The sequence below is a fragment of the Procambarus clarkii genome, chromosome 20 (genome assembly GCF_040958095.1).
Source record: "Procambarus clarkii isolate CNS0578487 chromosome 20, FALCON_Pclarkii_2.0, whole genome shotgun sequence".
NCBI lineage: Eukaryota > Metazoa > Arthropoda > Malacostraca > Decapoda > Cambaridae > Procambarus > Procambarus clarkii.
This window is the reverse complement of record NC_091169.1, coordinates 35,547,702-35,560,695: the sequence shown is the minus strand read 5'-3', so window position 1 is coordinate 35,560,695 and position 12,994 is coordinate 35,547,702. Positions and strand designations below refer to the sequence as shown.

General features: G+C 42.7%; 1 long non-coding RNA gene across 1 annotated transcript in view; it reads right to left on the bottom strand.

Moving 5' to 3' along the window:
- The window catches only part of LOC138366655 (uncharacterized), a 253,291-nt gene that overhangs the window by 56,424 nt on the left and 183,873 nt on the right, over positions 1 to 12,994 (bottom strand). Inside the window, exon 3 of the long non-coding RNA XR_011229207.1 lies at positions 9,762 to 9,797. This is a non-coding gene — a long non-coding RNA (uncharacterized lncRNA). The remainder of the gene's footprint in view (positions 1 to 9,761; positions 9,798 to 12,994) is intronic.

Sequence of the window (12,994 nt, the reverse complement as noted above, 5' to 3'; positions counted from 1 at the left end):
ATGCATGTATGTGCGAGTGAGTGAGTGAGTGAGTGAGTGAGCCAGTGTTCGTTCTCACCGTTCTTAGCACGTAACCCGGGGAACGGAGGTGGTGAGGTGTCAAGGTGAGCTTGCAGGCTTCACGGCGGCTCACCTGCCTGAGTGCTTTACCTGTGTTGAGCCTCACCTGCCCTCCTGGGTAACCCAACCCCAGCTACAGCCAGGACAATTGCCGGGAGAGTACAGGCATTACCCGTCAATTCATTCATGGATCTTAAGTCACAACTTCAAACAGTTGTAGCAAGGTATATATATATAAATAGATAGATCTCTTTTCTCAATCTTTATCGGCTTTGTTTACAATTATTAAACAGTTAATGAGCTCCGAAGCACCAGGAGGCTGTTTATAACAATAACAACAGTTGATTGGCAAGTTTTCACGCTTGTAAACTGTTTAATAAATGTAAACACAGCCGTCAAATATCGAGGAAAGCTGTACAGGTTCGTAAGTACTTGCGTAACTGCTTCGTGAATCTGGCCCAAGGAGATCTATCACTTGACAGGGATAGACTGGATGTATGGAAATATATCGCCATTGTTTGGATGAATATTTGTAAGACAGTTTTCAACCGGACACAAGAGAGAGTCGGCAGAGGAAGACAGGAAGAACTAGGGTAGGTGGAGCACTAGGCAAGTGCGGGTAATTCCCCGAGGCGAGCGACCTAACGCGCCTGGAGCTATTTACAAGAAAATACCAGTGTTGGCCCCGAACTGAATTACCAATACCAAGAGATACTCCCGTAAACAATGTCCCAGTGGAACTTAAAAATAATAAAAGGAATTAACACCTAGATTTGATCATTCTGATTTAACTAGATTTGATCAATCTGATTTATCTAGATGTGATCAATCTGATTTATCTAGATTTGATCATTCTGATTTAACTAGCTTTGATCATTTGATTTAACTAGATTTGATCATTTGATTTAACTAGATTTGATCAATCTGATTTATCTAGATCTGATCATTCTGATTGAACTAGATCTGATCATTCTGATTTAACTAGATTTGATAATTTTGATTTAACTAGATTTGATCAATCGGATTTTTCTAGATTTAGACTTGACCAAACAATTACAATTTCAGCCACATATAATATATATATATATATATATATATATATATATATATATATATATATATATATATATATATATATATATATAATATATATATATATATATATATATATATATATATATATATATATATATATATATATATAATATATATATATACACACATACATACATGCACCCATTCGCACAAGAAAGCAACCTTCAAATTAAGAGTGAGAAGGTAGAGTTAGGCACAAAAACCAGCTGTACAGACAAAGCTAGATAAAATGGGGCTCAAATCAAACAGGCTGGGAGGGAGGGAGGCAGAAGGCATTAAGTGTGTCAGGACAAAGGCTGGTGCAGGCGGCCGGGCAGGTGCGACCGCCGTTTGTACAGGTGAGATGAACTGCACACGCATACAACATCCACCACACGCCTCATCTGGCCCTCACACTCAACCCTCGTGACACCACTCCTCTTCATCCTCATCAGAAATCACAGCGCTCCACAGACTCTACACCGCGTTACCTTAGGCGGAGGCAGAGCTGTTAATTAGGTTATTGCGTAGTAGCTGCGATTCACGGTAGAAATGGACCGGGGTGGGGCGCATGCGCAGACCGGCAGGAGATGGTGTTTACATTGTTGTGTTGGCCAGCTGCGACGCGGCCCTCAACCCCGGTTGTACCACCCCCTCCCCCTCGTCCACCCCCACTCCCCCCACCACACGACCCCTCTCAATCCCTCAACCCTACGTCTACCCCACAACCTTCAACCCCGCTCCACCCACTCTTGACCACCACACATGTGGCCTTAGTCGCGTGCACAATCTCACGCACAAACCAATGATAGTTTTAACAATGGTATGATAAATTATTTTAAGGAAATTGTAGGCCAGAAAAAGGTGTTATTGTTAGTGCAGACGATGATGATGGCTGCAGGCGGTCCCATCAATGGCTGTCTCTCCCCAGCCATTGATGACAGCTTCCCCTGCTGGCTGGCTGCCTCCCTGAACAAAACACTTATAACCCAAGGTCAACCATGAGCAGCGAGAGAATGTGTGTGCGTGAGAGAGAGAGAGAGAGAGAGAGAGAGAGAGAGAGAGAGAGAGAGAGAGAGAGAGAGAGAGAGAGAGAGAGAGAGAGAGAGAGAGAGAGAATGAGAGAGAGCCGGTCGGCCGAGCGGACAGCACGCTGGACTTGTGATCCTGTGGTCCTGGGTTCGATCCCAGGCGCCGGCGAGAAACATTGGACAGAGTTTCTTTCACCCTATGCCCCTGTTACCTAGCAGTAAAATAGGTACCTGGGTGTTAGTCAGCTGTCACGGGCTGCTTCCTGGGGGTGGAGGCCTGGTCGAGGACCGGGCCGCGGGGACACTAAAAAAAAGCCTCGAAATCATCTCAAGATAACCTCAAGAGAGAGAGAATGAGAGAGAGAGAGAATGAGAGAGAGAATGAGAGAGAGAGAGAGAGAGAATGAGAGAGAGAATGAGAGAGAGAGAGAGAGAGAGAGAGAGAGAGAGAGAGAGAGAGAGAGAGAGAGAGAGAGAGAGAGAGAGAGAGAGAGAGAGAGAGAGAGAGAGAGAGAGAGAGAAAGAGAGAGAGAGCGTGGAGGGACGGGAAACCCATGAGTTTCCTCCGTCCTTGGTAGAGACTGTAACGTCTGTTCCCACGAGACTCCGGGAATTAAAACGGAAGGAGGTAAGTTATTAGTTATTAGAGAGCAGGCCAGTCCGAGCAGGCCATAGCCGGTAATTACAGGTATCTTCGCTGCTCTGCCTGACCTAATTACCCTGTCACCAGATCAGATTGTGCTAAAGGAACGCGCAAGTTAAATTCACAGAAGCGGCTTGTCCCAGCGCAGGACAACTGGTTGCTAACAGCATCCACTGCTGTCTGCCCCGATGAACTGTTTTCGATCTCTGTCACACATCTCACTGGACTGTTATTCTGCTAAATACTTGGCAGTTGGTGAATATTCCACTACCAAGCGAGTCTTAATCTTCCTTGACACCTCCTGAGTCGACTCTTGATCCGGACCTCCGCACAACTCTCAGGTAGACACACAACTCTGACCCGGAACTGGGTCAGAAAGTCAATCACGCACCTCGTCCCTCGGGAGAGCTCCAGGACAAGATAGTTCAGCCTCTGCTAGTGGGGATGAGCAGCGATGATTGGTTACATTGCTAAGCAGCGCTTGGTGATTGGTTGAGCTCCTGGCACTCACTTATCACCCTCTGGTCAAATAGGAAACGTCTCAATGATGATAAAAATACATTAGTAATAAACTCGCCCCGAGCTTCGCGCGCGATTTGGCCTTGGCTTGTATCCTAGCCGAGGAGGATTGACTGGGCGCCGGGCCATAACTGTACGCCTCTACACTCAGCAATGATTGAGTACCTGGTTGTTAACCGATTGGCGGATTGTATTCCAGGGAAGCTAGTGAGTTTGACTTACCATGAGCTATGGGAAGATACTCTCAGCCTGCTAACAGGAGGCAGCAATCGTCGATTCCTGTTTCCACCTGTTTACATCATCAAAAATGATGCAAAGTATATTCTGGCGACAATTTTTGCCAAATAATATTATCTGCAATAATTAATAATACATCGGGGAAATTCATTCAAAGGTAAATATTTGCTTGCAGTCACTTAAGTGGGTGTTGTGAGAGTAAGACTCTTTAGAATTGGATGGTGTTATGATGAACTGGGTCATCCTAACGATACGTGACAAACTCATGTCAGGCAGCTGTGACAGGTACATGTCACCAGCCCCTGACCACCCTCACCTCAGCCAGTACACATCACCAGCCTGACCATCCTCACCTCAGCCAGTACCCATCACCAGCCCCTGACCATCCTCACCTCAGCCAGTACCCATCACCAGCCTGACCATCCTCACCTCAGCCAGTACACATCACCAGCCTGACCATCCTCACCTCAGCCAGTACACATCACCAGCCTGACCATCCTCACCTCAGCCAGTACCCATCACCAGCCTGACCATCCTCACCTCAGCCAGTACCCATCACCAGCCTGACCATCCTCACCTCAGCCAGTACCCATCACCAGCCTGACCATCCTCACCTCAGCCAGTACCCATCACCAGCCCCTGACCATCCTCACCTCAGCCAGTACCCATCACCAGCCTGACCATCCTCACCTCAGCCAGTACAGGACACAAATCACCTGTGCTACTGAGGACGGCGCCAGCAAGGAAAGATTTGTCAAGCGAAGCTCTCCTACAATTTACCTTTCAACTTTCGCCTAAAATTAATGAATCGTGAGCCGGTGTCTCCGAGCTCCGAGAATATAATTTGTTCTTCTTCACATAACGACCATGGACAACAATAATTCATGCAAAACTATCTGAAATAACAACGTCACAGAAAACACGGGTCATACCATCAATTTTCAAACGCTATGGAAGAATTTTTGTATACAAATTGATCAGAGATTGGGCCAAGATTACACAGTTTACAAAGGATGAGGGTATTTAGGGCTCGAGATGGTCCAACACGTAATTGTTCCCAGTGGGTAAGAAATCTTTTCCCCGGATGACGCAAGGTTCCCGGACCGTGTCATTTGTCACACAGCATTGGTCCTTCCTTGAGGAAGTGCAGACTACTGCTCCATTACCTTGACGGTGTGGGGCGGGGTGAAGGAGGGCGGACTGCTGTACCCATCCACAAGGTGGATGGGTACAGCAGGCGCCAATTGGACTGATTAGTCATTTATTATACTCCCCATACCTATCCCATTGGTGGTGGTGGTGGAAAGTATTACAGAAGCTAATAATAATAGGTAAAGAATATAAACTCTATAGTTATTATATATACATCTGGTTAAATATGACCGCATTGCTAGTGTTCTTGATATTATAGTATAAGATTTCTATGCTTCTAGCTATTGTCTTACTCTCGGGATTAAGAAGAGTCATCAAGTTACCGAAATTCATGGTAAAGAAACTAATGATTACTGAAGGCTTTATTATGTTATAAAATACACCCTTCAATAATTACTAGAGCTTCTTTACCGTGAATTGCATTAACTTGATGGTTCTTCTTAATCCCGGGAGTAAGAGAATAGCAAGAAGCATAGAAATCTTAGACTATAAGATCAACAACGCCAGCAATACGGTCATATTCTGACCAAATATGCCTAAAGGAACGCCTGCTGCCCAAGTACACAAATATATATAATATCATACTAGACGAGGGTATCCGGTGCCCAGTCTCTCTCTCTCTCTCCCTTCCCTCAGTCCTCTCTCCCTTCCCTCAGTCCTCTCTCCCTTCCCTCAGTCCTCTCTTCCTTCCCTCCATTCTCTCTCCCTTCCCTCAGTCCTCTCTTCCTTCCCTCCATTCTCTCTCCCTTCCCTCCGTCCTCTCTCCCTCCCCTCCCATTCTCGCTCTCGCCTTTTCTCTCTCTCTCTCTCTCTCAGAGGACAAAACATGCTCCAGTAACACGGACTCAACCTTTGACTCAACATGCAGACGATATGACCAAACCATAAATCAAAAGATGAAGAAACGACGGTTTCGGTCCGTTCTGGACTATTATGAAGTCGTGTGAATCAGCATTATCGATGTTGGTTCAACGTCGATTTGTCAACCTACTTGGGCTGGACGCTAGAGCGACGGTCTCGCTTCATACAGGTCGGCGTTCAATCCCCGACCGTCCAAGTGGTTGACACCATTCCTTTCCCCCGTCCCATCCCAAATCCTTATCCTGACCCCCTTCCAAGTGCTATATAGTCGTAATAGCTTGGTGCTTTCGCCTGATAAGTCTCTCTCTCAGCATCGATTTTTTTTATTATCACATTTAGGTATATCTGCATTTATGCAGTTGCCCTAGACTATATGAAGGGGAGTACAGCGTGTCAAAAAAGCTAGCTACGTGGTGCTAAAAATCCCCATCACACAGGATGGTTAGTCATACAGAGGCATGTGATAGGCAGTCTGCACTGGCAGACTCCGGATGCTTTACAAAGCTCCGAGAATTCAAGTGGAAAACACTCTGTGGACAATCGAACCCATATTTCAGACTTCAAAGGACACGTAGGTTACCGTAATAGAATCCAATCCTACTTAAAGGCGGACATTAGGGGGAGGGGTTGACTTCAACCACACTGAGACTCATCATACAATTATTCCAATATGAAAAGTTGTATGAGGCTAACTGCGACCGTCTGGCCTCCAACCTCGATCATACAGACATTCTCCCTTACAGCTTCAGAAGCGGTTAAGCATGTGGCTCACAACATTCCGTAAACAAGACAGTTCACATCTGCGGCGAGTTACTTACAGTTACTAATCATGCCTCACACCCATCCAACGGGGCGGCAGCTTTACAGTCACGTGACGGCTGCACCTGCAGTAAGCAAACTTTGGATACTTGGCTAAGCTTCCTAGTGGTACGTCATTTTTGGTGAGAAGATATATTGAAAGGCCAATGAGACGAAGAAGGTGCCAGAGGAAAGTAGGAACGAGTAAAGTAGGTGTAGAATGGGTGGACAACGGTTATGAGGAGCTGTCGTTAAGGGGGAGAGGTGGAGGAGCTGCCATTAAGGGGAGAGGGGGAGGAGGAGTAGGAAACGATGAGACGACGATAAGTGAAAAGGAATGGTAATTAGGAAAGACTTGGAGGAAGAGGCAGCGAAAGACAGGGTAAGAGAGCAAGTGGAAGCCGTGGGAACGCTTCTGAATGAGAGGGAGTAAGGGAGGGTGCTGATATTATAAGTCAAGGTCAAGAAATGGCTGCTGGTATTATATACAGCATTACAAATGTTTTTATATACGTACTGTTTATATCAGCTTGTATTCACTTTCTATATTTATAAAGTATTTTAATCTACTTTAACAATGATGTCAGGTGATATAGGTTGTGTAAGAGTAAGATGAGAGGAGGATAAGCACTGGATAACGCAGCAGCATGTAATCCGGCCCGGCTCCTTGGCTGGTGTTAGCATATATTCTTATTCCTAGCCTGGTTAAACCTGTCCAACCCCTCAAGACACATGATCGCACCTACTACACCTTACTTCTCCTCCACCATCTAACTACGGACCTCAGCCAGGATTCATCAAACATTGACGTGTCCGCTTACGAAACCTGTACATCTTTTCTCGATGATGAGGGCAAATTCTAAATTTATTTGTTTATGAGCATCGAAACTTAAGTGTTTTAGCGTTAATACACGCTTAAAATAAATATAAATTGAGTCGCCATAATTGTACAAAGATGTATAGGTTTGGAAAGTGGACAGGTAAATGCTTGATAAATAGTGTCCCAGGTGAGAGAATCTAGCGATAAGACCAACTACAGGTCTTATAACAGCTGTAGACACTTCTACAGCTGTTAAAACTGTCGCTCTTGACATCTTGAGACCTCACTCCAGCTTCTTACTTCTCTTAGGCTAAAAAAGATTAAATTTTCTCACCTTCCTTCTTCAACTATGTCAATAGTTCCAGCTTCTTACACCTTTCTTCATCACCCCACCTGCCTCATCCACCCCCACCTGCCTCATCCACACCACCTGCCTCATCCACCCCCACCTGTCTCATCCACCCCACCTGTCTCATCCACCCCCACCTGCCTCATCCACCCCCACCTGTCTCATCCACCCCCACCTGCCTCATCCACCCCCACCTGCCTCATCCACCCCACCTGCCTCATCCACCCCCACCTGCCTCATCCACCCCCACCTGCTCTCATCCACCCCACCTGTCTCATCTACCCCATCTGCTTCATCCACCCCACCTGTCTCATCCACCCCATCTGCTTCATTCACCCCACCTGCCTCATCCACCCCATCTGCTTCATTCACCCCACCTGTCTCATCCACCCCATCTGCTTCATCCACCCCACCTGTTTCATCCACCCCATCTGCCTCATCCACCCCACCTGCCTCATCCACCCCACCTGTCTCACCAGCCTCCCACGAAGCACAGTCAAGAGCCGGGGGATCATTTACAAGATGTGTACGGAGTCACCTGGAGGGTGAAGGGGAAACTGTGGTAGGTGAAGGTCCGGCACCACTCCTGGTCACCTCGGCACCAATGCCCCAGATGGTCCTGTCCATTCACTCTAAGAGCCGTCCTCACCAAAAATCTATTATCATGAGGAACCACACCCACTCTCAAACTACCTGGATAGTTACCTAAATATTTGTCATGGTCTGAGAGCATATTACGGTTCAGTAATAGTTTGAATATCAGAAAAAATTTAATTTTCCCGAAATCAGTGAATAAATTTGTTTATAAACAAATGTGTGAATAAACAAATTCAAGGAAAAAGTGTAAATATTTTTTTTCGGACAAAACTTTCCCGTTGGCTTTGTATATGTGTGAAGGTGTGTGTGTTGGCCTTCGGTTGGTGGTGCAGAAGCAGGAGTGGCGGTTGCATTGAACTTGCGCATTTTATGGGGCCATGAATGAAATATGATTATTTGAAATTTTCTGTTACTTTCCCAATATCACTGAATAATGTTGTATATTACTATAAAAAACTAGATTATCTGAAATTTTTTGTTTTCAAAATATTAGCATGGAAACATACATATCTCACAACATTTACATTTTTGGCAGCCAGTGCAAAACGTCCTTGTGGGGGGGGGGGGTTAGAATGGCAATGTGGCACGCTGTTCTCTCTTGAATTTTGTCGACCCCGTCCAGCCTATGTCCTTGCCGTACCCCAGACCATTCCCCCTACAAATTTGGGTGAGGCTAACGCCAAGCGTCTGGCCTCCAGCTATGAACATTCTCTCTTATAGTATAGATTTAGTTACTATTTCTAGCATTGCTTGTGTAGTCACAGCTGCGTTGTGACATTTGTTCTGAGAATTAAGGCTGAAGAGTGGTTTATATAGGAAAATTGGTTTTGTTAAGTTTAAGCTTGTAGAGTGCACGTAATGTGAGGGGAAACCCAGTTAAAGTAAGTCTCGTTTGGTGTGTCCCTACCTCTCGCCCACTCGATTGATTGATGAAGATTAAGCCACCCAAGAGGTGGTACGGGCATGAATAGCCCGTAATCGCCCACTCCAGTAACTTGCGTCCATATAGTCACTCGTTACCACACGGACTGTGCTTTCCCCCCTCAACCCTTCCTCTCATCTAATACGCCACATTTTTTTGCGAAACCGACCAGTCCGTTAAAATGCGCCGTAATAAAAATTATAGCGTAGTAACTTTGACGTTTTCAAGCCATGAGCCTCGATAGGTTCGGTGGACTGCAGGGGTACGTGCGTTTCTGGTTTGGAAAAACAGATATATTTTTTTTACGAAGTGACAAGTCGAGTTCACAAAGTTAAAAACTACGAATGCATGCTATGACATAATTTACAAACTTCCTGCATTGATATCAATAGTCTTTCAGGAAACAATCATATTTCGAAGAAGGAAATAAAGAGCATTTTGTCGTTTATCTCTAAATTCGTACGAGTATCCGCTACTCGTAGCAGTTATTTTTATTATTATTTTCTTTATTCTACAAAGTTACACAACTACAAAATTGGTTGTTTATAAAACAAAAAACAAAGTTTGTTACCTAGGTGTGGAGTCCATGGAACTCCTCGACCCCTGGGCAGCAGCCCCCCCCCCCATCACCCTAACTCTCGTGTCTGCCTCAAAACCCTGAGCTGTTCTATTTACCAAACATACACGTCCTGACTTACCTGCAGGAGACTAAGCATCACCAGCGCCTCCCGCACCTGCAACACAATGAACACCAGTTAGTATGTTGATTTACATTCAGCTACTGGGAACAAAACGTTCCCAGTAGCACGGGCTATGGTGAGCCCATAGTGGACTTACCTAGCATAGGAGCGGGGCTGTAACTTATCAGTTAGTAACCGTCTGGGGTAAATATGCAGAAAGGAAGTGATGTGAAGCGGGTGCGCTGGAAGGCAGTTTAAGCGCGTAAGCCCAGCGCTGGACCTTCACGCTTAAACTGTCATATTTACAGTTATCTTCAAAGTAAGGAGATAATTATGAGGAGAAAGCACTAAAACGGGTATGACTCTATAGCACTTAGAAGGGATACGAGGACTGAGTGAAGGAACGATGCCTAACCATTTAGACCATCGGGGATCGAACGCCGACCCTGCAAGAAAAGGCCATCGCTCTATACCGACCAGTCCAAGTGGATGGGTCTTTTTCAGAGTAGAGCGCTCGCCAACTTTTTTCTCAACTCACACTAATATAATTATAAATAATATTAAGTTATTGTGGTCAATGTAACTTCTAGAGAAAATAGGCAACAAAGACTTTCAATTAATGAGAATCAAATTGCCTTAAAATAGGGCATTCTTCTATCATTCCAAAATTCTAAAGAAGTCGAATTTCTGTGCCCAAGAATTCGTCACGAGTGTTGCCGGATGATGGGAGGATGCGGGTCTCAGGACCATCCTACACTTACACTCAATTGCTAGTCAACTGTAATTATGTATTATAGCTAGTTGCCTAAAAAGCAGAAATTTCCTGAAACCATATCATTTTCTATTTTTTCTTATAAATGATAAAGCTTTCCATTATATTACACATGATTTAAAAAATATATACTGTATAATTTAGTTAAAATTAACAGAAATTTAATCAAATCTTATGTAACAAAGTCAGTAAATCATGTTCGTAATAATATTAATTCAAATAAGCCAATTTGAAAAGAAAATATTTGAAAATAAACAAAATCACTCTGCCTGTTAGGCAAATCGGGCCTTACATACTAGAGCAAGTAGTGCAGTTGTGGCTATTAGATAAGACATATTCACATCTTTTCCGATAAAAAAGAAAAACTATTGATGCAACAAACATCTTGTTTACTTTTTAATTAAATTACAAAATTTCAAATACATCGTCGTATTCATCCTCATATCTCAAACACAAAAAAATAATAAATTACAATTAATCTGCAAAACAAGAAACTTGTACTGGATAAGGTTACTTACCACAAGACAAACGAAAGTAATGACAACGATGATACAAAAATGAACAAACACAAAACCTCAACTTACATGCCTGATCAAAGTAAGATTTCACAAACAGTCAACAAAAACAGCAAATACTAATTCAAAATTACAATTGTAAACAAAGTAATTCCATAAAGTTATACAAATACAAAAGAATTAAAACAAATTACATATTGTCCATTACACTCATTATAAAAAACACAAATATTAAAAAATAATAAACTCCAAATATTATACTCAGTACTTTAATTGAGCAGAATTAATTATCAAACAAGAAGTCACTCAAAATGAGAACCAAAAACTCAACTCAAGGGAGACTAAAACATAATGAAGTCTACAAAATATCACGAGTAAAAGGTAAACCAAAGCCTAGGTAAGGTTTACATACTATACAGCTGAAACATTATTATTCAACAGAGGCCGCAGCTCTCTGATATATAAGATTCATTACACAGACAAGTCAGCCTGGCCATGTACTCATCCAAGATTTAAAAAGCCGCACTCATGCAAAGAATTGTTTGTGTCATAACAATGATTCCTTATCTCTGAAAATGCTGGCTTAGATAATGGTAAGTCAGTCCTATAAAAGATATCCCTTTGTCCCAGCTGTAATGCGGGATATGGCGGAAGATCCATTTACAACTTTAAAATTAGGATACTGGGGCACAAATCTTTTTTAGTCCCTCCTTGATTTGAGTTTTTTTTGGTGCTGATTTTGAGTGACTGGTTATTTATTATTAACATCTTTATTAACAAAAACTAATTATAATTTTGCGTAATCTGAGGAATTTATTTAGGTCGTATTAGAGTGAGGATAATGCTGGTATTCACTGTCACACAGGACAGAGGGTCATACACAAGACAATAGGTCTAAACTGTAGACTGAAGCACATATATATCATGGTTACAATCAACTACATCAGACGATGGTTATTTGTGGTGATTTTGAGTGATTTTGGTTCTTGTATTATCATTATTTATGCTGAATTAAGGTACCGAGTATAAAATTTGGTGTTTATTATTGTGTAATATTTTTGTGAGTTTATAATGAGTGCAATTGATTATCTGCAATTTCTTTTACCTTGTGTTTGTATAAGTTTTTTAAATACTTTGTTTACAATTGTAATTTTGATTTAGTATTTGCTGTCTTCAGTAAATATTTCTCAAATCCTACTTTGATTACGTCATGTAAGTTGAGTTCTTGTGTTTGTTCTTCTTAGTATAATCACTATCGTTACTTTATCTCTTATCTTGAAGTAAGCAACCTTATCCAGCATAAGGTTCTTATTTTAAGGTTATTTTTAATTTGTGAATGTGTGTGTGTGTGTGTATATATATATATATATATATATATATATATATATATATATATATATATATATATATATATATATATATATTTATTTATTTATTTATTTCAAGATGTTTTCAGTTGCATATTGGCTTGGGGACCATTCAAGCTTATTCGCATTTGTGTTGCTCACGTGGCCCCATAAAGTGAGGTGATTCGATGAAATATCAATGCCAAGGTGACCACCGAGCGCTGTGGAGACGTGTATAGCGCCCTAAATTAACGATTAGAAAACCATCCCATTAAATCTATTAGTCTTAAAATTAATAGAACAATTATGTATACTAAAATGATATTGCAAGAGGTGTGTAAGGGTGAGAGGAAGTGATCACCCTCACCATCCCTCAATCACCACACTCATCCTCCCACCTTATACGTCTCATTTCTTTTACGGAACCGACCGATCCGTTAAGAATGTGATGTATTTTCTCAAACGTAAAGCACCGTAATATTGATGTTTTCTATACATGGGCGCCGATAGGTTATATTAGCTGCTTGGGCTCATACGTTTATCTTTAGGTAAAACAGTTGTGCTTGTTTACGGAGCGGCATAGTGAGAGAAGAGGCGGCGCGATCACCTCCACACACC